Genomic DNA, 25190 nt, shown 5'->3' with positions numbered 1-25190 from the left:
AGGACTGAGTGTGCGGTACTATTCCTACCGGGGTTTAAGTTTTCTTTCAAAAAGGTGCGAGAAAGTTTTGCTTCGTTTTCTGTCGGGCCGAAATAGCTCAGTTGGGAGAGCGTTAGACTGAAGATCTAAAGGTCCCTGGTTCAATCCCGGGTTTCGGCAATATCTGGTGATTTTGCGTTTCCTTCATTTTCAGGGGAGAAGCTGGTTTGATATCGAGACAGTGCTTGAGGGATGGGCTGTTCAGCGGTGGCGTGATACTAATTTTGGACATGACATTTTTTTAGATTCAGCGCTCTTTTTCTGTTACTTTCTATTTATACTCTGCCCAGTTTTGTATATGAAGAGTGAACAATGTTTAAGCGATGCGATGTGTTCAATTCTTATGAGTAACTCTATCACCCAGTGTGTGCCGGATACAAAATCATCTCAGGCTGGGCTTTCACGCAGCCGTAGGGCATTTTGTTGCCGTTTAAATCGGTCGTTTAGGGCGTGGTATTAATAAAGCCAAGAGCGCGGGGCCGATCCCCGTATGGGCCATCGCAATTTTTCATAATTTTTATTCGGTTTTTAGTAACATTTACAATCAAATCTTCATAACGAAACAAATCCACACGCAATCCCAAGGGATGGGAATTATTTGGAATAACAGCCATTGCTTCTTTGCCGACGGTGTGCAGAGCACAACTTTCTGTTCATAACGTGTTTCTTGCTTTGCTGATAACCGATGAACAGGAGACCAGTTCCCGGCAATGGTTAAAAGCAGAACAGACAGACAGAACGGTTCTGTCGCCCTTGATGGGGAAAAGGCTTCAGTTCAGGACAAAAACACCAAATGAAATGTTCACACGGTACCGAGAGTGAAAATTCCCGGAAAAAGGAGAGAATGAAATGGATTTCAGTGGATGCCTAGCCGCACTTAACGCTGTGATTGCGCGGACATGTCTTTGGTGTTCTCCACAAAAACTGCTTTTTGCTGCGAACAGTTTTCTCTGGCGCGAATGTGATGAAAATTTCGAAAAAGCAAGGAGGAAGGACTGGGTTGGTCTGTTTGCTGGCACAGACGTTTGCTGCAGCTTCCCTGGTGGTCTAGTGGTTAGGATTCGGCGCTCTCACCGCCGCGGCCCGGGTTCGATTCTCGTTCAGGGAACATTGTATTTGCGTTGCTTCGAAATGCAATGCTGCTCATGAACAAGCTTGCAGCTCACCTTGCTGTTGTTGCCCCAATCATCAGCAGCGCGTCGTGATACAACAGACAGTTCTGTTTTAAAGTCTGCACTAAATGACAAGATCTCGCTCAACAAGTGGAACTACAATTGCTGAAAGACAACGTAAATTTTGCCAATCATGGCTTTCTTTAGTCTTCCAGGTACCTATTTGCGCCACATCACTCGAGCTTATCATCAATCAAAGCATTGCCACTGTGGAAATATTCAGCATTTTAAACTTCGCAAAGTGTGCAAGACTGGAATCAGGGAATGCCTGGACCATGGGGACCGATAACTTATCCTTGAGCATTCATTTGGCCTGGGCCCCTTCTATATTGCACATTGGCTCACTGCGTGTCAATGTTTAGCGTTCACAGGCGATTTGCAAGATCTGAATTTCCCGGCAGAGAATTCATGGAGTTTTTCATCAAACCGAGATTCACCATCACTAACGTTAAATCTCTCCTTGATTCGCGACTCTTATCTCTCTTCATCATATCACTGCTAAGGACTGAACCTGCTTTAATTTCACCTTGGCTCGAGGTCAGTGCGGCTCAATAGGACTTCGGCCCGTCTCCTTTTGACAACCCATCAGTGCCGAGAACAGAACGGGGAATTTTACTGACATGTTATGTTCTGAATCAGTTATAAACTCTCCAGTATATTTCACTGTATCTTCAACACTGTGAGATCTGGCCTGGTATGCAATCTTTGTGTCTTTATGAACACTTCAGCAGAACATTAAATGAACATATGGAACTACAATTGCTGATTGAGACTGTACGGTTTGCCAACATTTAAGTGCAGTGTGAGAACAATCAGAATGATCATTATTCTTCCATGTACGTTCTTGCGCGGCATCACCCGAACAAACCGAGCTGATCACAGCCCGGCTATCAGTCAATTCATTGCCAGAGCGGAAAAATGCACATTTTCAAGTTGGCAACGTGCACAATCCCGGAATCAGAGAGTGCCTGGATCGTGGGCAGTGATAAATTAACATGAGCATAAAGATTTTCAATATCATTATACATTACATGAACACATCCCGAGCTCCGAGATGTGTTTGCGAGCCATTGCCCCGAAATGAGGACTGAGTGTGCGGTACTATTCCTACCGGGGTTTAAGTTTTCTTTCAAAAAGGTGCGAGAAAGTTTTGCTTCGTTTTCTGTCGGGCCGAAATAGCTCAGTTGGGAGAGCGTTAGACTGAAGATCTAAAGGTCCCTGGTTCAATCCCGGGTTTCGGCAATATCTGGTGATTTTGCGTTTCCTTCATTTTCAGGGGAGAAGCTGGTTTGATATCGAGACAGTGCTTGAGGGATGGGCTATTCAGCGGTGGCGTGATACTAATTTTGGACATGACATTTTTTTAGAGTCAGCGCTCTTTTTCTGTTACTTTCTATTTATACTCTGCCCAGTTTTGTATATGAAGAGTGAACAATGTTTAAGCGATGCGATGTGTTCAATTCTTATGAAGTAACTCTATCACCCACTGTGTGCCGGATACAAAATCATCTCAGGCTGGGCTTTCACGCAGCCCTAGGGCATTTTGTTGCCGTTTAAATCGGTCGTTTAGGGCGTGGTATTAATAAAGCCAAGAGCGCGGGGCCGATCCCAGTATGGGCCATCGCAATTTTTCATAATTTTTATTCGGTTTTTAGTAACATTTACAATCAAATCTTCATAACGAAACAAATCCACACGCAATCCCAAGGGATGGGAATTATTTGGAATAACAGCCATTGCTTCTTTGCCGACGGTGTGCAGAGCACAACTTTCTGTTCATAACGTGTTTCTTGCTTTGCTGATAACCGATGAACAGGAGACCAGTTCCCGGCAATGGTTAAAAGCAGAACAGACAGACAGAACGGTTCTGTCGCCCTTGATGGGCAAAAGGCTTCAGTTCAGGACAAAAACACCAAATGAAATGTTCACACGGTACCGAGAGTGAAAATTCCCGGAAAAAGGAGAGAATGAAATGGATTTCAGTGGATGCCTAGCCGCACTTAACGCTGTGATTGCGCGGACATGTCTTTGGTGTTCTCCACAAAAAACTGCTTTTTGCTGCGAACAGTTTTCCCTGGCGCGAATGTGATGAAAATTTCGAAAAAGCAAGGAGGAAAGACTGGGTTGGTCTGTTTGCTGGCACAGACGTTTGCAGCAGCTTCCCTGGTGGTCTAGTGGTTAGGATTCGGCGCTCTCACCGCCGCGGCCCGGGTTCGATTCCCGGTCAGGGAACATTGTATTTGCGTTGCTTCGAAATGCAATGCTGCTCATGAACAAGCTTGCAGCTCACCTTGCTGTTGTTGCCCCAATCATCAGCAGCGCGTCGTGATACAACAGACAGTTCTGTTTTAAAGTCTGCACTAAATGACAAGATCTCGCTCAACAAGTGGAACTACAATTGCTGAAAGACAACGTAAATTTTGCCAATCATGGCTTTCTTTAGTCTTCCAGGTACCTATTTGCGCCACATCACTCGAGCTTATCATCAATCAAAGCATTGCCACTGTGGAAATATTCAGCATTTTAAACTTCGCAAAGTGTGCAAGACTGGAATCAGGGAATGCCTGGACCATGGGGACCGATAACTTATCCTTGAGCATTCATTTGGCCTGGGCCCCTTCTATATTGCACATTGGCTCACTGCGTGTCAATGTTTAGCGTTCACAGGCGATTTGCAAGATCTGAATTTCCCGGCAGAGAATTCATGGAGTTTTTCATCAAACCGAGATTCACCATCACTAACGTTAAATCTCTCCTTGATTCGCGACTCTTAGCTCTCTTCATCATATCACTGCTAAGGACTGAACCTGCTTTAATTTCTCCTTGGCTCGAGGTCAGTGCGGCTCAATAGGACTTCGGCCCGTCTCCTTTTGACAACCCATCAGTGCCGAGAACAGAACGGGGAATTTTACTGACATGTTATGTTCTGAATCAGTTATAAACTCTCCAGTATATTTCACTGTATCTTCAACACTGTGAGATCTGGCCTGGTATGCAATCTTTGTGTCTTTATGAACACTTCAGCAGAACATTAAATGAACATATGGAACTACAATTGCTGATTGAGACTGTACGGTTTGCCAACATTTAAGTGCAGTGTGAGAACAATCAGAATGATCATTATTCTTCCATGTACGTTCTTGCGCGGCATCACCCGAACAAACCGAGCTGATCACAGCCCGGCTATCAGTCAATTCATTGCCAGAGCGGAAAAATGCACATTTTCAAGTTAGCAACGTGCACAATCCCGGAATCAGAGAGTGCCTGGATCGTGGGCAGTGATAAATTAACATGAGCATAAAGATTTTCAATATCATTATACATTACATGAACACATCCCGAGCTCCGAGATGTGTTTGCGAGCCATTGCCCCGAAATGAGGACTGAGTGTGCGGTACTATTCCTACCGGGGTTTAAGTTTTCTTTCAAAAAGGTGCGAGAAAGTTTTGCTTCGTTTTCTGTCGGGCCGAAATAGCTGAGTTGGGAGAGCGTTAGACTGAAGATCTAAAGGTCCCTGGTTCAATCCCGGGTTTCGGCAATATCTGGTGATTTTGCGTTTCCTTCATTTTCAGGGGAGAAGCTGGTTTGATATCGAGACAGTGCTTGAGGGATGGGCTGTTCAGCGGTGGCGTGATACTAATTTTGGACATGACATTTTTTTAGAGTCAGCGCTCTTTTTCTGTTACTTTCTATTTATTCTCTGCCCAGTTTTGTATATGAAGAGTGAACAATGTTTAAGCGATGCGATGTGTTCAATTCTTATGAAGTAACTCTATCACCCACTGTGTGCCGGATACAAAATCATCTCAGGCTGGGCTTTCACGCAGCCCTAGGGCATTTTGTTGCCGTTTAAATCGGTCGTTTAGGGCGTGGTATTAATAAAGCCAAGAGCGCGGGGCCGATCCCAGTATGGGCCATCGCAATTTTTCATAATTTTTATTCGGTTTTTAGTAACATTTACAATCAAATCTTCATAACGAAACAAATCCACACGCAATCCCAAGGGATGGGAATTATTTGGAATAACAGCCATTGCTTCTTTGCCGACGGTGTGCAGAGCACAACTTTCTGTTCATAACGTGTTTCTTGCTTTGCTGATAACCGATGAACAGGAGACCAGTTCCCGGCAATGGTTAAAAGCAGAACAGACAGACAGAACGGTTCTGTCGCCCTTGATGGGCAAAAGGCTTCAGTTCAGGACAAAAACACCAAATGAAATGTTCACACGGTACCGAGAGTGAAAATTCCCGGAAAAAGGAGAGAATGAAATGGATTTCAGTGGATGCCTAGCCGCACTTAACGCTGTGATTGCGCGGACATGTCTTTGGTGTTCTCCACAAAAAACTGCTTTTTGCTGCGAACAGTTTTCCCTGGCGCGAATGTGATGAAAATTTCGAAAAAGCAAGGAGGAAAGACTGGGTTGGTCTGTTTGCTGGCACAGACGTTTGCAGCAGCTTCCCTGGTGGTCTAGTGGTTAGGATTCGGCGCTCTCACCGCCGCGGCCCGGGTTCGATTCCCGGTCAGGGAACATTGTATTTGCGTTGCTTCGAAATGCAATGCTGCTCATGAACAAGCTTGCAGCTCACCTTGCTGTTGTTGCCCCAATCATCAGCAGCGCGTCGTGATACAACAGACAGTTCTGTTTTAAAGTCTGCACTAAATGACAAGATCTCGCTCAACAAGTGGAACTACAATTGCTGAAAGACAACGTAAATTTTGCCAATCATGGCTTTCTTTAGTCTTCCAGGTACCTATTTGCGCCACATCACTCGAGCTTATCATCAATCAAAGCATTGCCACTGTGGAAATATTCAGCATTTTAAACTTCGCAAAGTGTGCAAGACTGGAATCAGGGAATGCCTGGACCATGGGGACCGATAACTTATCCTTGAGCATTCATTTGGCCTGGGCCCCTTCTATATTGCACATTGGCTCACTGCGTGTCAATGTTTAGCGTTCACAGGCGATTTGCAAGATCTGAATTTCCCGGCAGAGAATTCATGGAGTTTTTCATCAAACCGAGATTCACCATCACTAACGTTAAATCTCTCCTTGATTCGCGACTCTTAGCTCTCTTCATCATATCACTGCTAAGGACTGAACCTGCTTTAATTTCACCTTGGCTCGAGGTCAGTGCGGCTCAATAGGACTTCGGCCCGTCTCCTTTTGACAACCCATCAGTGCCGAGAACAGAACGGGGAATTTTACTGACATGTTATGTTCTGAATCAGTTATAAACTCTCCAGTATATTTCACTGTATCTTCAACACTGTGAGATCTGGCCTGGTATGCAATCTTTGTGTCTTTATGAACACTTCAGCAGAACATTAAATGAACATATGGAACTACAATTGCTGATTGAGACTGTACGGTTTGCCAACATTTAAGTGCAGTGTGAGAACAATCAGAATGATCATTATTCTTCCATGTACGTTCTTGCGCGGCATCACCCGAACAAACCGAGCTGATCACAGCCCGGCTATCAGTCAATTCATTGCCAGAGCGGAAAAATGCACATTTTCAAGTTAGCAACGTGCACAATCCCGGAATCAGAGAGTGCCTGGATCGTGGGCAGTGATAAATTAACATGAGCATAAAGATTTTCAATATCATTATACATTACATGAACACATCCCGAGCTCCGAGATGTGTTTGCGAGCCATTGCCCCGAAATGAGGACTGAGTGTGCGGTACTATTCCTACCGGGGTTTAAGTTTTCTTTCAAAAAGGTGCGAGAAAGTTTTGCTTCGTTTTCTGTCGGGCCGAAATAGCTCAGTTGGGAGAGCGTTAGACTGAAGATCTAAAGGTCCCTGGTTCAATCCCGGGTTTCGGCAATATCTGGTGATTTTGCGTTTCCTTCATTTTCAGGGGAGAAGCTGGTTTGATATCGAGACAGTGCTTGAGGGATGGGCTGTTCAGCGGTGGCGTGATACTAATTTTGGACATGACATTTTTTTAGATTCAGCGCTCTTTTTCTGTTACTTTCTATTTATACTCTGCCCAGTTTTGTATATGAAGAGTGAACAATGTTTAAGCGATGCGATGTGTTCAATTCTTATGAAGTAACTCTATCACCCAGTGTGTGCCGGATACAAAATCATCTCAGGCTGGGCTTTCACGCAGCCCTAGGGCATTTTGTTGCCGTTTAAATCGGTCGTTTAGGGCGTGGTATTAATAAAGCCAAGAGCGCGGGGCCGATCCCCGTATGGGCCATCGCAATTTTTCATAATTTTTATTCGGTTTTTAGTAACATTTACAATCAAATCTTCATAACGAAACAAATCCACACGCAATCCCAAGGGATGGGAATTATTTGGAATAACAGCCATTGCTTCTTTGCCGACGGTGTGCAGAGCACAACTTTCTGTTCATAACGTGTTTCTTGCTTTGCTGATAACCGATGAACAGGAGACCAGTTCCCGGCAATGGTTAAAAGCAGAACAGACAGACAGAACGGTTCTGTCGCCCTTGATGGGCAAAAGGCTTCAGTTCAGGACAAAAACACCAAATGAAATGTTCACACGGTACCGAGAGTGAAAATTCCCGGAAAAAGGAGAGAATGAAATGGATTTCAGTGGATGCCTAGCCGCACTTAACGCTGTGATTGCGCGGACATGTCTTTGGTGTTCTCCACAAAAAACTGCTTTTTGCTGCGAACAGTTTTCCCTGGCGCGAATGTGATGAAAATTTCGAAAAAGCAAGGAGGAAAGACTGGGTTGGTCTGTTTGCTGGCACAGACGTTTGCAGCAGCTTCCCTGGTGGTCTAGTGGTTAGGATTCGGCGCTCTCACCGCCGCGGCCCGGGTTCGATTCCCGGTCAGGGAACATTGTATTTGCGTTGCTTCGAAATGCAATGCTGCTCATGAACAAGCTTGCAGCTCACCTTGCTGTTGTTGCCCCAATCATCAGCAGCGCGTCGTGATACAACAGACAGTTCTGTTTTAAAGTCTGCACTAAATGACAAGATCTCGCTCAACAAGTGGAACTACAATTGCTGAAAGACAACGTAAATTTTGCCAATCATGGCTTTCTTTAGTCTTCCAGGTACCTATTTGCGCCACATCACTCGAGCTTATCATCAATCAAAGCATTGCCACTGTGGAAATATTCAGCATTTTAAACTTCGCAAAGTGTGCAAGACTGGAATCAGGGAATGCCTGGACCATGGGGACCGATAACTTATCCTTGAGCATTCATTTGGCCTGGGCCCCTTCTATATTGCACATTGGCTCACTGCGTGTCAATGTTTAGCGTTCACAGGCGATTTGCAAGATCTGAATTTCCCGGCAGAGAATTCATGGAGTTTTTCATCAAACCGAGATTCACCATCACTAACGTTAAATCTCTCCTTGATTCGCGACTCTTAGCTCTCTTCATCATATCACTGCTAAGGACTGAACCTGCTTTAATTTCACCTTGGCTCGAGGTCAGTGCGGCTCAATAGGACTTCGGCCCGTCTCCTTTTGACAACCCATCAGTGCCGAGAACAGAACGGGGAATTTTACTGACATGTTATGTTCTGAATCAGTTATAAACTCTCCAGTATATTTCACTGTATCTTCAACACTGTGAGATCTGGCCTGGTATGCAATCTTTGTGTCTTTATGAACACTTCAGCAGAACATTAAATGAACATATGGAACTACAATTGCTGATTGAGACTGTACGGTTTGCCAACATTTAAGTGCAGTGTGAGAACAATCAGAATGATCATTATTCTTCCATGTACGTTCTTGCGCGGCATCACCCGAACAAACCGAGCTGATCACAGCCCGGCTATCAGTCAATTCATTGCCAGAGCGGAAAAATGCACATTTTCAAGTTAGCAACGTGCACAATCCCGGAATCAGAGAGTGCCTGGATCGTGGGCAGTGATAAATTAACATGAGCATAAAGATTTTCAATATCATTATACATTACATGAACACATCCCGAGCTCCGAGATGTGTTTGCGAGCCATTGCCCCGAAATGAGGACTGAGTGTGCGGTACTATTCCTACCGGGGTTTAAGTTTTCTTTCAAAAAGGTGCGAGAAAGTTTTGCTTCGTTTTCTGTCGGGCCGAAATAGCTCAGTTGGGAGAGCGTTAGACTGAAGATCTAAAGGTCCCTGGTTCAATCCCGGGTTTCGGCAATATCTGGTGATTTTGCGTTTCCTTCATTTTCAGGGGAGAAGCTGGTTTGATATCGAGACAGTGCTTGAGGGATGGGCTGTTCAGCGGTGGCGTGATACTAATTTTGGACATGACATTTTTTTAGATTCAGCGCTCTTTTTCTGTTACTTTCTATTTATACTCTGCCCAGTTTTGTATATGAAGAGTGAACAATGTTTAAGCGATGCGATGTGTTCAATTCTTATGAAGTAACTCTATCACCCAGTGTGCGCCGGATACAAAATCATCTCAGGCTGGGCTTTCACGCAGCCCTAGGGCATTTTGTTGCCGTTTAAATCGGTCGTTTAGGGCGTGGTATTAATAAAGCCAAGAGCGCGGGGCCGATCCCCGTATGGGCCATCGCAATTTTTCATAATTTTTATTCGGTTTTTAGTAACATTTACAATCAAATCTTCATAACGAAACAAATCCACACGCAATCCCAAGGGATGGGAATTATTTGGAATAACAGCCATTGCTTCTTTGCCGACGGTGTGCAGAGCACAACTTTCTGTTCATAACGTGTTTCTTGCTTTGCTGATAACCGATGAACTGGAGACCAGTTCCCGGCAATGGTTAAAAGCAGAACAGACAGACAGAACGGTTCTGTCGCCCTTCATGGGCAAAAGGCTTCAGTTCAGGACAAAAACACCAAATGAAATGTTCACACGGTACCGAGAGTGAAAATTCCCGGAAAAAGGAGAGAATGAAATGGATTTCAGTGGATGCCTACCCGCACTTAACGCTGTGATTGCGCGGACATGTCTTTGGTGTTCTCCACAAAAACTGCTTTTTGCTGCGAACAGTTTTCCCTGGCGCGAATGTGATGAAAATTTCGAAAAAGCAAGGAGGAAAGACTGGGTTGGTCTGTTTGCTGGCACAGACGTCTGCAGCAGCTTCCCTGGTGGTCTAGTGGTTAGGATTCGGCGCTCTCACTGCCGTGGCCTGGGTTCGATTCCCGGTTAGGGAACATTGTATTTGCGTTGCTTCGAAATGCAATGCTGCTCCTGAACAAGCTTGCAGCTCACCTTGCTGTTGTTGCCCCAATCATCAGCAGCGCGTCGTGATACAACAGACACTTCTGTTTTAAAGTCTGCACTAAATGACAAGATCTCGCTCAACAAGTGGAACTACAATTGCTGAAAGACAACGTAAATTTTGCCAATCATGGCTTTCTTTAGTCTTCCAGGTACCTATTTGCGCCACATCACTCGAGCTTATCATCAATCAAAGCATTGCCACTGTGGAAATATTCAGCATTTTAAACTTCGCAAAGTGTGCAAGACTGGAATCAGGGAATGCCTGGACCATGGGGACCGATAACTTATCCTTGAGCATTCATTTGGCCTGGGCCCCTTCTATATTGCACATTGGCTCACTGCGTGTCAATGTTTAGCGTTCACAGGCGATTTGCAAGATCTGAATTTCCCGGCAGAGAATTCATGGAGTTTTTCATCAAACCGAGATTCACCATCACTAACGTTAAACCTCTCCTTGATTCGCGACTCTTAGCTCTCTTCATCATATCACTGCTAAGGACTGAACCTGCTTTAATTTCACCTTGGCTCGAGGTCAGTGCGGCTCAATCGGACTGCGGCCCGTCTCCTTTTGACAACCCATCAGTGCCGAGAACAGAACGGGGAATTTTACTGACATGTTATGTTCTGAATCAGTTATAAACTCTCCAGTATATTTCACTGTGTCTTCAACACTGTGAGATCTGGCCTGGTATGCAATCTTTGTGTCTTTGTGAACACTTCAGCAGAACATTAAATGAACATATGGAACTACAATTGCTGATTGAGACTGTACGGTTTGCCAACATTTAAGTGCAGTGTGAGAACAATCACAATGATCATTATTCTTCCATGTACGTTCTTGCGCGGCATCACCCGAACAAACCGAGCTGATCACAGCCCGGCTATCAGTCAATTCATTGCCAGAGCGGAAAAATGCACATTTTCAAGTTAGCAACGTGCACAATCCGGGAATCAGAGAGTGCCTGGATCGTGGGCAGTGATAAATTAACATGAGCATAAAGATTTTCAATATCATTATACATTACATGAAAACATCCCGAGCTCCGAGATGTGTTTGCGAGCCATTGCCCCGAAATGAGGACTGAGTGTGCGGTACTATTCCTGCCGGGGTTTAAGTTTTCTTTCAAAAAGGTGCGAGAAAGTTTTGCTTCGTTTTCTGTCGGGCCGAAATAGCTCAGTTGGGAGAGCGTTAGACTGAAGATCTAAAGGTCCCTGGTTCAATCCCGGGTTTCGGCAATATCTGGTGATTTTGCGTTTCCTTCATTTTCAGGGGAGAAGCTGGTTTGATATCGAGACAGTGCTTGAGGGATGGGCTGTTCAGCGGTGGCGTGATACTAATTTTGGACATGACATTTTTTTAGATTCAGCGCTCTTTTTCTGTTACTTTCTATTTATACTCTGCCCAGTTTTGTATATGAAGAGTGAACAATGTTTAAGCGATGCGATGTGTTCAATTCTTATGAAGTAACTCTATCACCCAGTGTGTGCCGGATACAAAATCATCTCAGGCTGGGCTTTCACGCAGCCCTAGGGCATTTTGTTGCCGTTTAAATCGGTCGTTTAGGGCGTGGTATTAATAAAGCCAAGAGCGCGGGGCCGATCCCCGTATGGGCCATCGCAATTTTTCATAATTTTTATTCGGTTTTTAGTAACATTTACAATCAAATCTTCATAACGAAACAAATCCACACGCAATCCCAAGGGATGGGAATTATTTGGAATAACAGCCATTGCTTCTTTGCCGACGGTGTGCAGAGCACAACTTTCTGTTCATAACGTGTTTCTTGCTTTGCTGATAACCGATGAACTGGAGACCAGTTCCCGGCAATGGTTAAAAGCAGAACAGACAGACAGAACGGTTCTGTCGCCCTTCATGGGCAAAAGGCTTCAGTTCAGGACAAAAACACCAAATGAAATGTTCACACGGTACCGAGAGTGAAAATTCCCGGAAAAAGGAGAGAATGAAATGGATTTCAGTGGATGCCTAGCCGCACTTAACGCTGTGATTGCGCGGACATGTCTTTGGTGTTCTCCACAAAAACTGCTTTTTGCTGCGAACAGTTTTCCCTGGCGCGAATGTGATGAAAATTTCGAAAAAGCAAGGAGGAAAGACTGGGTTGGTCTGTTTGCTGGCACAGACGTCTGCAGCAGCTTCCCTAGTGGTCTAGTGGTTAGGATTCGGCGCTCTCACCGCCGCGGCTTGGGTTCGATTCCCGGTCAGGGAACATTGTATTTGCGTTGCTTCGAAATGCAATGCTGCTCCTGAACAAGCTTGCAGCTCACCTTGCTGTTGTTGCCCCAATTATCAGCAGCGCGTCGTGATACAACAGACACTTCTGTTTTAAAGTCTGCACTAAATGACAAGATCTCGCACAACAAGTGGAACTACAATTGCTGAAAGACAACGTAAATTTTGCCAATCATGGCTTTCTTTAGTCTTCCAGGTACCTATTTGCGCCACACCACTCGAGCTTATCATCAATCAAAGCATTGCCACTGTGGAAATATTCAGCATTTTAAACTTCGCAAAGTGTGCAAGACTGGAATCAGGGAATGCCTGGACCATGGGGACCGATAACTTATCCTTGAGCATTCATTTGGCCTGGGCCCCTTCTATATTGCACATTGGCTCACTGCGTGTCAATGTTTAGCGTTCACAGGCGATTTGCAAGATCTGAATTTCCCGGCAGAGAATTCATGGAGTTTTTCATCAAACCGAGATTCACCATCACTAACGTTAAACCTCTCCTTGATTCGCGACTCTTATCTCTCTTCATCATATCACTGCTAAGGACTGAACCTGCTTTAATTTCACCTTGGCTCGAGGTCAGTGCGGCTCAATAGGACTGCGGCCCGTCTCCTTTTGACAACCCATCAGTGCCGAGAACAGAACGGGGAATTTTACTGACATGTTATGTTCTGAATCAGTTATAAACTCTCCAGTATATTTCACTGTGTCTTCAACACTGTGAGATCTGGCCTGGTATGCAATCTTTGTGTCTTTATGAACACTTCAGCAGAACATTAAATGAACATATGGAACTACAATTGCTGATTGAGACTGTACGGTTTGCCAACATTTAAGTGCAGTGTGAGAACAATCACAATGATCATTATTCTTCCATGTACGTTCTTGCGCGGCATCACCCGAACAAACCGAGCTGATCACAGCCCGGCTATCAGTCAATTCATTGCCAGTGCGGAAAAATGCACATTTTCAAGTTAGCAACGTGCACAATCCCGGAATCAGAGAGTGCCTGGATCGTGGGCAGTGATAAATTAACATGAGCATAAAGATTTTCAATATCATTATACATTACATGAACACATCCCGAGCTCCGAGATGTGTTTGAGAGCCATTGCCCCGAAATGAGGACTGAGTGTGCGGGGCTATTCCTACCGGGGTTTAAGTTTTCTTTCAAAAAGGTGCGAGAAAGGTTTGCTGCGTTTTCTGTCGGGCCGAAATAGCTCAGTTGGGAGAGCGTTAGACTGAAGATCTAAAGGTCCCTGGTTCAATCCCGGGTTTCGGCAATATCTGGTGATTTTGCGTTTCCTTCATTTTCAGGGGAGAAGCTGGTTTGATATCGAGACAGTGCTTGAGGGATGGGCTGTTCAGCGGTTGCGTGATACTAATTTTCGACATGACTTTTTTTAGATTCAGCGCTCTTTTTCTGTTACTTTCTAGTTATACTCTGCCCAGTTTTGTATATGAAGAGTGAACAATGTTTAAGCGATGCGATGTCTTCAATTCTTATGCAGTAAATCTATCACCCAGTGTGTGCCGGATACAAAATCATCTCAGGCTGGGCTTTCACGGAGCCCTAGGGCATTTTGTTGCCGTTTAAATCGGTCGTTTAGGGCGTGGTATTAATAAAGCCAAGAGCGCGGGCCCGATCCCCGTATGGGCCATCGCAATTTTTCATAATATTTATTCGGTTTTTAGTAACATTTACAATCAAATCTTCATAACGAAACAAATCCACACGCAATCCCAAGGGATGGGAATTATTTGGAATAACAGCCATTGCTTCTTTGCCGACGGTGTGCAGAGCACAACTTTCTGTTCATAACGTGTTTCTTGCTTTGCTGATAACCGATGAACTGGAGACCAGTTCCCGGCAATGGTCAAAAGCAGAACAGACAGACAGAACGGTTCTGTCGCCCTTGATGGGCAAAAGGCTTCAGTTCAGGACAAAAACACCAAATGAAATGTGCACACGGTACCGAGAGTGAAAATTCCCGGAAAAAGGAGAGAATGAAATGGATTTCAGTGGATGCCTAGCCGCACTTAACGCTGTGATTGCGCGGACATGTCTTTGGTGTTCTCCACAAAAACTGCTTTTTGCTGCGAACAGTTTTCCCTGGCGCGAATGTGATGAAAATTTCGAAAAAGCAAGGAGGAAAGACTAGGTTGGTCTGTTTGCTGGCACAGACGTTTGCTGCAGCTTCCCTGGTGGTCCAGTGGTTAGGATTCGGCGCTCTCACTGCCGCGGCCCGGGTTCGATTCTCGTTCAGGGAACATTGTATTTGCGTTGCTTCGAAATGCAATGCTGCTCCTGAACAAGCTTGCAGCTCACCTTGCTGTTGTTGCCCCAATCATCAGCAGCGCGTCGTGATACAACAGACACTTCTGTTTTAAAGTCTGCACTAAATGACAAGATCTCGCTCAACAAGTGGAACTACAATTGCTGAAAGACAACGTAAATTTTGCCAATCATGGCTTTCTTTAGTCTTCCAGGTACCTATTTGCGCCACATCACTCGAGCTTATCATCAATCAAAGCATTGCCACTGTGGAAATATTCAGCATTTTAAACTTCGCAAAGTGTGCAAGACTGGAATCAGGGAATGCCTGGACCATGGGGACCGATAACGTATCCTTGAGCATTCATTTGGCCTGGGCCCCTTCTATATTGCACATTGGCTCACTGCGTGTCAATGTTTCGCGTTCACAGGCGATTTGCAAGATCTGAATTTCCCGGCAGAGAATTCATGGAGTTTTTCATCAAACCGAGATTCACCATCACTAACGTTAAATCTCTCCTTGATTCGCGACTCTTATCTCTCTTCATCATATCACTGCTAAGTACTGAACCTGCTTTAATTTCACCTTGGCTCGGGGTCAGTGCGGCTCAATAGGACTTCGGCCCGTCTCCTTTTCACAACCCATCAGTGCCGAGAACAGAACGGGGAATTTTACTGACATGTTATGTTCTGAATCAGTTATAAACTCTCCAGTATATTTCAATGTATCTTCAACACTGTGAGATCTAGCCTGGTGTGCAATCTTTGTGTCTTTATGAAGACTTCAGCAGAACATTAAATGTACATATGGAACTACAATTGCTGATTGACACTGTACGGTTTGCCAACATTTAAGTGCAGTGTGAGAACAATCACAATTATCATTATTCTTCCATGTACGTTCTTGCGCGGCATCACCCTAACAAACCGAGCTGATCACAGCCCGGCTATCAGTCAATTCATTGCCAGTGCGGAAAAATGCACATTTTCAAGTTAGCAACGTGCACAATCCCGGAATCAGAGAGTGCCTGGATCGTGGGCAGTGATAAATTAACATGAGCATAAAGATTTTCAATATCATTATACATTACATGAACACATCCCGAGCTCCGAGATGTGTTTGAGAGCCATTGCCCCGAAATGAGGACTGAGTGTGCGGGGCTATTCCTACCGGGGTTTAAGTTTTCTTTCAAAAAGGTGCGAGAAAGGTTTGCTGCGTTTTCTGTCGGGCCGAAATAGCTCAGTTGGGAGAGCGTTAGACTGAAGATCTAAAGGTCCCTGGTTCAATCCCGGGTTTCGGCAATATCTGGTGATTTTGCGTTTCCTTCATTTTCAGGGGAGAAGCTGGTTTGATATCGAGACAGTGCTTGAGGGATGGGCTGTTCAGCGGTTGCGTGATACTAATTTTCGACATGACTTTTTTTAGATTCAGCGCTCTTTTTCTGTTACTTTCTAGTTATACTCTGCCCAGTTTTGTATATGAAGAGTGAACAATGTTTAAGCGATGCGATGTGTTCAATTCTTATGCAGTAAATCTATCACCCAGTGTGTGCCGGATACAAAATCATCTCAGGCTGGGCTTTCACGGAGCCCGAGGGCATTTTGTTACCGTTTAAATCGGTCGTTTAGGGCGTGGTATTAATAAAGCCAAGAGCGCGGACCCGTTCCCCGTATGGGCCATCGCAATTTTTCATAATATTTTTTCGGTTTTTAGTAACATTTACAATCAAATCTTCATAACGAAACAAATCCACACGCAATCCCAAGGGATGGGAATTATTTGGAATAACAGCCATTGCTTCTTTGCCGACGGTGTGCAGAGCACAACTTTCTGTTCATAACGTGTTTCTTGCTTTGCTGATAACCGATGAACTGGAGACCAGTTCCCGGCAATGGTCAAAAGCAGAACAGACAGACAGAACGGTTCTGTCGCCCTTGATGGGCAAAAGGCTTCAGTTCAGGACAAAAACACCAAATGAAATGTGCACACGGTACCGAGAGTGAAAATTCCCGGAAAAAGGAGAGAATGAAATGGATTACAGTGGATGCCTAGCCGCACTTAACGCTGTGATTGCGCGGACATGTCTTTGGTGTTCTCCACAAAAACTGCTTTTTGCTGCGAACAGTTTTCCCTGGCGCGAATGTGATGAAAATTTCGAAAAAGCAAGGAGGAAAGACTGGGTTGGTCTGTTTGCTGGCACAGACGTTTGCTGCAGCTTCCCTGGTGGTCTAGTGGTTAGGATTCGGCGCTCTCACCGCCGCTGCCCGGGTTCGATTCTCGTTCAGGGAACATTGTATTTGCGTTGCTTCGAAATGCAATGCTGCTCCTGAACAAGCTTGCAGCTCACCTTGCTGTTGTTGCCCCAATCATCAGCAGCGCGTCGTGATACAACAGACACTTCTGTTTTAAAGTCTGCACTAAATGACAAGATCTCGCTCAACAAGTGGAACTACAATTGCTGAAAGACAACGTAAATTTTGCCAATCATGGCTTTCTTTAGTCTTCCAGGTACCTATTTGCGCCACATCACTCGAGCTTATCATCAATCAAAGCATTGCCACTGTGGAAATATTCAGCATTTTAAACTTCGCAAAGTGTGCAAGACTGGAATCAGGGAATGCCTGGACCATGGGGACCGATAACGTATCCTTGAGCATTCATTTGGCCTGGGCCCCTTCTATATTGCACATTGGCTCACTGCGTGTCAATGTTTCGCGTTCACAGGCGATTTGCAAGATCTGAATTTCCCGGCAGAGAATTCATGGAGTTTTTCATCAAACCGAGATTCACCATCACTAACGTTAAATCTCTCCTTGATTCGCGACTCTTATCTCTCTTCATCATATCACTGCTAAGTACTGAACCTGCTTTAATTTCACCTTGGCTCGGGGTCAGTGCGGCTCAATAGGACTTCGGCCCGTCTCCTTTTCACAACCCATCAGTGCCGAGAACAGAACGGGGAATTTTACTGACATGTTATGTTCTGAATCAGTTATAAACTCTCCAGTATATTTCACTGTGTCTTCAACACTGTGAGATCTAGCCTGGTGTGCAATCTTTGTGTCTTTATGAAGACTTCAGCAGAACATTAAATGTACATATGGAACTACAATTGCTGATTGAGACTGTACGGTTTGCCAACATTTAAGTGCAGTGTGAGAACAATCAGAATGATCATTATTCTTCCATGTACGTTCTTGCGCGGCATCACCCGAACAAACCGAGCTGATCACAGCCCGGCTATCAGTCAATTCATTGCCAGAGCGGAAAAATGCACATTTTCAAGTTAGCAACGTGCACAATCCCGGAATCAGAGAGTGCCTGGATCGTGGGCAGTGATAAATTAACATGAGCATAAAGATTTTCAATATCATTATACATTACATGAACACATCCCGAGCTCCGAGATGTGTTTGCGAGCCATTGCCCCGAAATGAGGACTGAGTGTGCGGTACTATTCCTACCGGGGTTTAAGTTTTCTTTCAAAAAGGTGCGAGAAAGTTTTGCTTCGTTTTCTGTCGGGCCGAAATAGCTCAGTTGGGAGAGCGTTAGACTGAAGATCTAAAAGTCCCTGGTTCAATCCCGGGTTTCGGCAATATCTGGTGATTTTGCGTTTCCTTCATTTTCAGGGGAGAAGCTGGTTTGATATCGAGACAGTGCTTGAGGGATGGGCTGTTCAGCGGTGGCGTGATACTAATTTTGGACATGACATTTTTTTAGATTCGGCGCTCTTTTTCTGTTACTTTCTATTTATACTCTGCCCAGTTTTGTATATGAAGAGTGAACAATGTTTAAGCGATGCGATGTGTTCAATTCTTATGAAGTAACTCTATCACCCAGTGTGTGCCGGATACAAAATCATCTCAGGCTGGGCTTTCACGCAGCCCTAGGGCATTTTGTTGCCGTTTAAATCGGTCGTTTAGGGCGTGGTATTAATAAAGCCAAGAGCGCGGGGCCGATCCCCGTATGGGCCATCGCAATTTTTCATAATTTTTATTCGGTTTTTAGTAACATTTACAATCAAATCTTCATAACGAAACAAATCCACACGCAATCCCAAGGGATGGGAATTATTTGGAATAACAGCCATTGCTTCTTTGCCGACGGTGTGCAGAGCACAACTTTCTGTTCATAACGTGTTTCTTGCTTTGCTGATAACCGATGAACAGGAGACCAGTTCCCGGCAATGGTTAAAAGCAGAACAGACAGACAGAACGGTTCTGTCGCCCTTGATGGGCAAAAGGCTTCAGTTCAGGACAAAAACACCAAATGAAATGTTCACACGGTACCGAGAGTGAAAATTCCCGGAAAAAGGAGAGAATGAAATGGATTTCAGTGGATGCCTAGCCGCACTTAACGCTGTGATTGCGCGGACATGTCTTTGGTGTTCTCCACAAAAAACTGCTTTTTGCTGCGAACAGTTTTCCCTGGCGCGAATGTGATGAAAATTTCGAAAAAGCAAGGAGGAAAGACTGGGTTGGTCTGTTTGCTGGCACAGACGTTTGCAGCAGCTTCCCTGGTGGTCTAGTGGTTAGGATTCGGCGCTCTCACCGCCGCGGCCCGGGTTCGATTCCCGGTCAGGGAACATTGTATTTGCGTTGCTTCGAAATGCAATGCTGCTCATGAACAAGCTTGCAGCTCACCTTGCTGTTGTTGCCCCAATCATCAGCAGCGCGTCGTGATACAACAGACAGTTCTGTTTTAAAGTCTGCACTAAATGACAAGATCTCGCTCAACAAGTGGAACTACAATTGCTGAAAGACAACGTAAATTTTGCCAATCATGGCTTTCTTTAGTCTTCCAGGTACCTATTTGCGCCACATCACTCGAGCTTATCATCAATCAAAGCATTGCCACTGTGGAAATATTCAGCATTTTAAACTTCGCAAAGTGTGCAAGACTGGAATCAGGGAATGCCTGGACCATGGGGACCGATAACTTATCCTTGAGCATTCATTTGGCCTGGGCCCCTTCTATATTGCACATTGGCTCACTGCGTGTCAATGTTTAGCGTTCACAGGCGATTTGCAAGATCTGAATTTCCCGGCAGAGAATTCATGGAGTTTTTCATCAAACCGAGATTCACCATCACTAACGTTAAATCTCTCCTTGATTCGCGACTCTTAGCTCTCTTCATCATATCACTGCTAAGGACTGAACCTGCTTTAATTTCACCTTGGCTCGAGGTCAGTGCGGCTCAATAGGACTTCGGCCCGTCTCCTTTTGACAACCCATCAGTGCCGAGAACAGAACGGGGAATTTTACTGACATGTTATGTTCTGAATCAGTTATAAACTCTCCAGTATATTTCACTGTATCTTCAACACTGTGAGATCTGGCCTGGTATGCAATCTTTGTGTCTTTATGAACACTTCAGCAGAACATTAAATGAACATATGGAACTACAATTGCTGATTGAGACTGTACGGTTTGCCAACATTTAAGTGCAGTGTGAGAACAATCAGAATGATCATTATTCTTCCATGTACGTTCTTGCGCGGCATCACCCGAACAAACCGAGCTGATCACAGCCCGGCTATCAGTCAATTCATTGCCAGAGCGGAAAAATGCACATTTTCAAGTTAGCAACGTGCACAATCCCGGAATCAGAGAGTGCCTGGATCGTGGGCAGTGATAAATTAACATGAGCATAAAGATTTTCAATATCATTATACATTACATGAACACATCCCGAGCTCCGAGATGTGTTTGCGAGCCATTGCCCCGAAATGAGGACTGAGTGTGCGGTACTATTCCTACCGGGGTTTAAGTTTTCTTTCAAAAAGGTGCGAGAAAGTTTTGCTTCGTTTTCTGTCGGGCCGAAATAGCTCAGTTGGGAGAGCGTTAGACTGAAGATCTAAAGGTCCCTGGTTCAATCCCGGGTTTCGGCAATATCTGGTGATTTTGCGTTTCCTTCATTTTCAGGGGAGAAGCTGGTTTGATATCGAGACAGTGCTTGAGGGATGGGCTGTTCAGCGGTGGCGTGATACTAATTTTGGACATGACATTTTTTTAGATTCAGCGCTCTTTTTCTGTTACTTTCTATTTATACTCTGCCCAGTTTTGTATATGAAGAGTGAACAATGTTTAAGCGATGCGATGTGTTCAATTCTTATGAAGTAACTCTATCACCCAGTGTGCGCCGGATACAAAATCATCTCAGGCTGGGCTTTCACGCAGCCCTAGGGCATTTTGTTGCCGTTTAAATCGGTCGTTTAGGGCGTGGTATTAATAAAGCCAAGAGCGCGGGGCCGATCCCCGTATGGGCCATCGCAATTTTTCATAATTTTTATTCGGTTTTTAGTAACATTTACAATCAAATCTTCATAACGAAACAAATCCACACGCAATCCCAAGGGATGGGAATTATTTGGAATAACAGCCATTGCTTCTTTGCCGATGGTGTGCAGAGCACAACTTTCTGTTCATAACGTGTTTCTTGCTTTGCTGATAACCGATGAACTGGAGACCAGTTCCCGGCAATGGTTAAAAGCAGAACAGACAGACAGAACGGTTCTGTCGCCCTTCATGGGCAAAAGGCTTCAGTTCAGGACAAAAACACCAAATGAAATGTTCACACGGTACCGAGAGTGAAAATTCCCGGAAAAAGGAGAGAATGAAATGGATTTCAGTGGATGCCTACCCGCACTTAACGCTGTGATTGCGCGGACATGTCTTTGGTGTTCTCCACAAAAACTGCTTTTTGCTGCGAACAGTTTTCCCTGGCGCGAATGTGATGAAAATTTCGAAAAAGCAAGGAGGAAAGACTGGGTTGGTCTGTTTGCTGGCACAGACGTCTGCAGCAGCTTCCCTGGTGGTCTAGTGGTTAGGATTCGGCGCTCTCACTGCCGTGGCCTGGGTTCGATTCCCGGTTAGGGAACATTGTATTTGCGTTGCTTCGAAATGCAATGCTGCTCCTGAACAAGCTTGCAGCTCACCTTGCTGTTGTTGCCCCAATCATCAGCAGCGCGTCGTGATACAACAGACACTTCTGTTTTAAAGTCTGCACTAAATGACAAGATCTCGCTCAACAAGTGGAACTACAATTGCTGAAAGACAACGTAAATTTTGCCAATCATGGCTTTCTTTAGTCTTCCAGGTACCTATTTGCGCCACATCACTCGAGCTTATCATCAATCAAAGCATTGCCACTGTGGAAATATTCAGCATTTTAAACTTCGCAAAGTGTGCAAGACTGGAATCAGGGAATGCCTGGACCATGGGGACCGATAACTTATCCTTGAGCATTCATTTGGCCTGGGCCCCTTCTATATTGCACATTGGCTCACTGCGTGTCAATGTTTAGCGTTCACAGGCGATTTGCAAGATCTGAATTTCCCGGCAGAGAATTCATGGAGTTTTTCATCAAACCGAGATTCACCATCACTAACGTTAAACCTCTCCTTGATTCGCGACTCTTAGCTCTCTTCATCATATCACTGCTAAGGACTGAACCTGCTTTAATTTCACCTTGGCTCGAGGTCAGTGCGGCTCAATCGGACTGCGGCCCGTCTCCTTTTGACAACCCATCAGTGCCGAGAACAGAACGGGGAATTTTACTGACATGTTATGTTCTGAATCAGTTATAAACTCTCCAGTATATTTCACTGTGTCTTCAACACTGTGAGATCTGGCCTGGTATGCAATCTTTGTGTCTTTGTGAACACTTCAGCAGAACATTAAATGAACATATGGAACTACAATTGCTGATTGAGACTGTACGGTTTGCCAACATTTAAGTGCAGTGTGAGAACAATCACAATGATCATTATTCTTCCATGTACGTTCTTGCGCGGCATCACCCGAACAAACCGAGCTGATCACAGCCCGGCTATCAGTCAATTCATTGCCAGAGCGGAAAAATGCACATTTTCAAGTTAGCAACGTGCACAATCCGGGAATCAGAGAGTGCCTGGATCGTGGGCAGTGATAAATTAACATGAGCATAAAGATTTTCAATATCATTATACATTACATGAAAACATCCCGAGCTCCGAGATGTGTTTGCGAGCCATTGCCCCGAAATGAGGACTGAGTGTGCGGTACTATTCCTACCGGGGTTTAAGTTTTCTTTCAAAAAGGTGCGAGAAAGTTTTGCTTCGTTTTCTGTCGGGCCGAAATAGCTCAGTTGGGAGAGCGTTAGACTGAAGATCTAAAGGTCCCTGGTTCAATCCCGGGTTTCGGCAATATCTGGTGATTTTGCGTTTCCTTCATTTTCAGGGGAGAAGCTGGTTTGATATCGAGACAGTGCTTGAGGGATGGGCTGTTCAGCGGTGGCGTGATACTAATTTTGGACATGACATTTTTTTAGATTCAGCGCTCTTTTTCTGTTACTTTCTATTTATACTCTGCCCAGTTTTGTATATGAAGAGTGAACAATGTTTAAGCGATGCGATGTGTTCAATTCTTATGAAGTAACTCTATCACCCAGTGTGTGCCGGATACAAAATCATCTCAGGCTGGGCTTTCACGCAGCCCTAGGGCATTTTGTTGCCGTTTAAATCGGTCGTTTAGGGCGTGGTATTAATAAAGCCAAGAGCGCGGGGCCGATCCCCGTATGGGCCATCGCAATTTTTCATAATTTTTATTCGGTTTTTAGTAACATTTACAATCAAATCTTCATAACGAAACAAATCCACACGCAATCCCAAGGGATGGGAATTATTTGGAATAACAGCCATTGCTTCTTTGCCGACGGTGTGCAGAGCACAACTTTCTGTTCATAACGTGTTTCTTGCTTTGCTGATAACCGATGAACTGGAGACCAGTTCCCGGCAATGGTTAAAAGCAGAACAGACAGACAGAACGGTTCTGTCGCCCTTCATGGGCAAAAGGCTTCAGTTCAGGACAAAAACACCAAATGAAATGTTCACACGGTACCGAGAGTGAAAATTCCCGGAAAAAGGAGAGAATGAAATGGATTTCAGTGGATGCCTAGCCGCACTTAACGCTGTGATTGCGCGGACATGTCTTTGGTGTTCTCCACAAAAACTGCTTTTTGCTGCGAACAGTTTTCCCTGGCGCGAATGTGATGAAAATTTCGAAAAAGCAAGGAGGAAAGACTGGGTTGGTCTGTTTGCTGGCACAGACGTCTGCAGCAGCTTCCCTAGTGGTCTAGTGGTTAGGATTCGGCGCTCTCACCGCCGCGGCTTGGGTTCGATTCCCGGTCAGGGAACATTGTATTTGCGTTGCTTCGAAATGCAATGCTGCTCCTGAACAAGCTTGCAGCTCACCTTGCTGTTGTTGCCCCAATCATCAGCAGCGCGTCGTGATACAACAGACACTTCTGTTTTAAAGTCTGCACTAAATGACAAGATCTCGCACAACAAGTGGAACTACAATTGCTGAAAGACAACGTAAATTTTGCCAATCATGGCTTTCTTTAGTCTTCCAGGTACCTATTTGCGCCACATCACTCGAGCTTATCATCAATCAAAGCATTGCCACTGTGGAAATATTCAGCATTTTAAACTTCGCAAAGTGTGCAAGACTGGAATCAGGGAATGCCTGGACCATGGGGACCGATAACTTATCCTTGAGCATTCATTTGGCCTGGGCCCCTTCTATATTGCACATTGGCTCACTGCGTGTCAATGTTTAGCGTTCACAGGCGATTTGCAAGATCTGAATTTCCCGGCAGAGAATTCATGGAGTTTTTCATCAAACCGAGATTCACCATCACTAACGTTAAACCTCTCCTTGATTCGCGACTCTTATCTCTCTTCATCATATCACTGCTAAGGACTGAACCTGCTTTAATTTCACCTTGGCTCGAGGTCAGTGCGGCTCAATAGGACTGCGGCCCGTCTCCTTTTGACAACCCATCAGTGCCGAGAACAGAACGGGGAATTTTACTGACATGTTATGTTCTGAATCAGTTATAAACTCTCCAGTATATTTCACTGTGTCTTCAACACTGTGAGATCTGGCCTGGTATGCAATCTTTGTGTCTTTATGAACACTTCAGCAGAACATTAAATGAACATATGGAACTACAATTGCTGATTGAGACTGTACGGTTTGCCAACATTTAAGTGCAGTGTGAGAACAATCACAATGATCATTATTCTTCCATGTACGTTCTTGCGCGGCATCACCCGAACAAACCGAGCTGATCACAGCCCGGCTATCAGTCAATTCATTGCCAGAGCGGAAAAATGCACATTTTCAAGTTAGCAACGTGCACAATCCCGGAATCAGAGAGTGCCTGGATCGTGGGCAGTGATAAATTAACATGAGCATAAAGATTTTCAATATCATTATACA

General features: G+C 44.8%; 19 non-coding genes across 19 annotated transcripts; all 19 read left to right on the top strand.

Annotated features, from left to right (window-relative positions):
- The first annotated feature begins 86 nt into the window (after positions 1-86).
- On the top strand, positions 87-159 carry trnaf-gaa (transfer RNA phenylalanine (anticodon GAA)). The gene has a single exon. It is a non-coding gene; the product is annotated as a tRNA-Phe (tRNA).
- Positions 160-1075: 916 nt separating this feature from the next.
- On the top strand, positions 1076-1147 carry trnae-cuc (transfer RNA glutamic acid (anticodon CUC)). Its single transcript has one exon. It is a non-coding gene; the product is annotated as a tRNA-Glu (tRNA).
- Positions 1148-2380: 1233 nt separating this feature from the next.
- trnaf-gaa (transfer RNA phenylalanine (anticodon GAA)) lies at positions 2381-2453 on the top strand. The gene has a single exon. It is a non-coding gene; the product is annotated as a tRNA-Phe (tRNA).
- A 918-nt stretch (positions 2454-3371) lies between these two features.
- On the top strand, positions 3372-3443 carry trnae-cuc (transfer RNA glutamic acid (anticodon CUC)). The gene has a single exon. It is a non-coding gene; the product is annotated as a tRNA-Glu (tRNA).
- Positions 3444-4676: 1233 nt separating this feature from the next.
- Positions 4677-4749, top strand: trnaf-gaa (transfer RNA phenylalanine (anticodon GAA)). The gene has a single exon. It is a non-coding gene; the product is annotated as a tRNA-Phe (tRNA).
- A 918-nt stretch (positions 4750-5667) lies between these two features.
- Positions 5668-5739, top strand: trnae-cuc (transfer RNA glutamic acid (anticodon CUC)). Its single transcript has one exon. It is a non-coding gene; the product is annotated as a tRNA-Glu (tRNA).
- A 1233-nt stretch (positions 5740-6972) lies between these two features.
- Positions 6973-7045, top strand: trnaf-gaa (transfer RNA phenylalanine (anticodon GAA)). The gene has a single exon. It is a non-coding gene; the product is annotated as a tRNA-Phe (tRNA).
- Positions 7046-7963: 918 nt separating this feature from the next.
- Positions 7964-8035, top strand: trnae-cuc (transfer RNA glutamic acid (anticodon CUC)). The gene has a single exon. It is a non-coding gene; the product is annotated as a tRNA-Glu (tRNA).
- Positions 8036-9268: 1233 nt separating this feature from the next.
- trnaf-gaa (transfer RNA phenylalanine (anticodon GAA)) lies at positions 9269-9341 on the top strand. The gene has a single exon. It is a non-coding gene; the product is annotated as a tRNA-Phe (tRNA).
- A 917-nt stretch (positions 9342-10258) lies between these two features.
- On the top strand, positions 10259-10330 carry trnae-cuc (transfer RNA glutamic acid (anticodon CUC)). Its single transcript has one exon. It is a non-coding gene; the product is annotated as a tRNA-Glu (tRNA).
- Positions 10331-11563: 1233 nt separating this feature from the next.
- Positions 11564-11636, top strand: trnaf-gaa (transfer RNA phenylalanine (anticodon GAA)). The gene has a single exon. It is a non-coding gene; the product is annotated as a tRNA-Phe (tRNA).
- A 2222-nt stretch (positions 11637-13858) lies between these two features.
- Positions 13859-13931, top strand: trnaf-gaa (transfer RNA phenylalanine (anticodon GAA)). Its single transcript has one exon. It is a non-coding gene; the product is annotated as a tRNA-Phe (tRNA).
- Positions 13932-14847: 916 nt separating this feature from the next.
- trnae-cuc (transfer RNA glutamic acid (anticodon CUC)) lies at positions 14848-14919 on the top strand. The gene has a single exon. It is a non-coding gene; the product is annotated as a tRNA-Glu (tRNA).
- Positions 14920-16152: 1233 nt separating this feature from the next.
- Positions 16153-16225, top strand: trnaf-gaa (transfer RNA phenylalanine (anticodon GAA)). The gene has a single exon. It is a non-coding gene; the product is annotated as a tRNA-Phe (tRNA).
- Positions 16226-18446: 2221 nt separating this feature from the next.
- trnaf-gaa (transfer RNA phenylalanine (anticodon GAA)) lies at positions 18447-18519 on the top strand. Its single transcript has one exon. It is a non-coding gene; the product is annotated as a tRNA-Phe (tRNA).
- Positions 18520-19437: 918 nt separating this feature from the next.
- On the top strand, positions 19438-19509 carry trnae-cuc (transfer RNA glutamic acid (anticodon CUC)). Its single transcript has one exon. It is a non-coding gene; the product is annotated as a tRNA-Glu (tRNA).
- A 1233-nt stretch (positions 19510-20742) lies between these two features.
- Positions 20743-20815, top strand: trnaf-gaa (transfer RNA phenylalanine (anticodon GAA)). The gene has a single exon. It is a non-coding gene; the product is annotated as a tRNA-Phe (tRNA).
- A 917-nt stretch (positions 20816-21732) lies between these two features.
- trnae-cuc (transfer RNA glutamic acid (anticodon CUC)) lies at positions 21733-21804 on the top strand. The gene has a single exon. It is a non-coding gene; the product is annotated as a tRNA-Glu (tRNA).
- Positions 21805-23037: 1233 nt separating this feature from the next.
- On the top strand, positions 23038-23110 carry trnaf-gaa (transfer RNA phenylalanine (anticodon GAA)). The gene has a single exon. It is a non-coding gene; the product is annotated as a tRNA-Phe (tRNA).
- Positions 23111-25190: the final 2080 nt, after the last annotated feature.

This window comes from Pristiophorus japonicus, chromosome 28 (genome assembly GCF_044704955.1).
Source record: "Pristiophorus japonicus isolate sPriJap1 chromosome 28, sPriJap1.hap1, whole genome shotgun sequence".
NCBI classification, from domain to species: domain Eukaryota; kingdom Metazoa; phylum Chordata; class Chondrichthyes; family Pristiophoridae; genus Pristiophorus; species Pristiophorus japonicus.
This window is presented reverse-complemented; position numbering and strand designations above follow the sequence as displayed.